At 35.6% G+C, this 1,766-nt stretch overlaps 1 non-coding gene across 1 annotated transcript; it reads left to right on the top strand.

The window, feature by feature from the left end:
- The first annotated feature begins 414 nt into the window (after positions 1-414).
- On the top strand, positions 415-521 carry LOC133820581 (small nucleolar RNA R71). Its single transcript, XR_009886987.1, has one exon. It is a non-coding gene; the product is annotated as a small nucleolar RNA R71 (small nucleolar RNA).
- Positions 522-1,766: the final 1,245 nt, after the last annotated feature.

Genomic DNA, 1,766 nt, shown 5'->3' with positions numbered 1-1,766 from the left:
AAAGCATTGTATTGTTCCTCATTTCCTCCTCTTAACTCACCAAGAATTGGGCACTGTTGCGGTTGATGTTCCACCCCTCCACAGATGAAGCATGGATCTCGTGTCTCTACCTTTGCAGCCATGTGGATTCCTCTACCTTCTTGAGATTTGAAAGCCTCGAATTTTTGTCTCAATGATTCAATTTGGCTTTTGACATTGTCATCTTCCCTTAATTGGTAGATTCCAGTTGATCGTGGCTTGTCCATAGGACTTGGTCCATTCCATGTGTAGGACTTTTCAGGAAGATCGTCGAGGTACTCGAAAGCTTCATCGGGATCTTTTTGAAGGAATTCGCCGTTGCACATCATTTGTACGAATTGTCTTTGTCTGGTTGTGAGATCGTCGTAGAAATAGCTTATCAAATGCCAGCTTTCGTATCCATGATTTGGGCATTGATTTATCAAATCTCTAAACCTCTCCCAGGCCTGATGGAAAGTTTCATGGTCTTTTTGGATGAAGGTAGAGATTTGCCTCTTAAGGCTGCTAGTCTTATGGGGCGGGAAATATTTGGCAAAGAATGCTTTTGTCATTCCGTCCCATGTTTCGATAGATCTAGGCCTTAAGGAATACAACCAGCTTTTTTCTTTGTCTTTGAGAGAGAAAGGAAAAAATTCCAATCTCACAATGTTGGTGACATCAACTCGGTTGTTGAATGTAGCCACCACCTCTTCGAATTCCCGTATATGCACGTACGGACTCTCATTTTCCAACCCATGGAAGGTTGGTAAGAGGTTAATCATGCTGGGTTTGAAATCGAAATTTGGCATATTGTTGGGATACATTATGCATGAAGGTGTGGCTGTACGCGTAGGATGTAAATAATCCTGTAGCGTTCTTGGTTGGACTTCATCTTGATGAGCCATCATCGGTGGTTCAGGAAGTCTCGGTGAATCGGGAGTGTTTGGACGAATGGAAGAAAATGACGAACTAGGAGAGTTTTCTAAAGTTTCTACTTGTTGTCTCACGAATCTCCCTAGTGCGTCTCTATTTTGTGGCATAAATAATTTTTTTTTATTCTGTAAGTATTATAAGCGCAAGTGTGTAATAGTGTAATAAGTATACACCAAAAATGTTCCCAAACCAATTAGGAAGGCTGCCAAGGTACCACTCTAGGCCCAAGAGCTTTTCTAGAACTCCCCGAGGTTCTTAGAAAAGGTTGGAGGGTAACGCTAACACATACATTATTTAAGAACCAATTTTTCTAAGACAGAACAAGTTTTGTTTTTATTAATTTCCACAATTACACAAATGTTCTCAATACTGTGTTTGATTTTTTATTTTTATTTTTATTATTTTATTTTATGATTTAAAATTTTATGCTTTTTTTCGAAGAAAAAAAACCTAAATCTAGAAAATAAAATTCTAAACCTAGAAGGAAAATAAATAAAATAAAATAAATAAATAGAATAAAAGATAAATAAAAAAAATAGACTACTTTTTTTTGTTTTTTTTAATAAACGAAAAAAATTAATTTACTATGCAAACTTTTAATTGTAGAATTACTTCCCCGACAACGGCGCCAAAAATTGATATCGCCCAATAACTCCTAAGCAGTCGCAGTAGTAATCGGGCTATGTCGTATCCACAAAGAGGTAAAATACAAGTAAAAAGAAAGATTAGTAAATTAAAAATAATAAACTTTGAAATAATATAACTTTGAAAAAGAATATATAATTTTTAACATTAAATAAACAAAATCGATGAATTAGAATGAGAAAGAAAATATG

This window comes from Humulus lupulus, chromosome 2, assembly GCF_963169125.1.
Source record: "Humulus lupulus chromosome 2, drHumLupu1.1, whole genome shotgun sequence".
NCBI classification, from domain to species: Eukaryota; Viridiplantae; Streptophyta; class Magnoliopsida; order Rosales; family Cannabaceae; genus Humulus; species Humulus lupulus.
The sequence above is the reverse complement of the archived record's forward strand: the minus strand, read 5'-3'. Positions and strand labels throughout refer to the sequence as shown.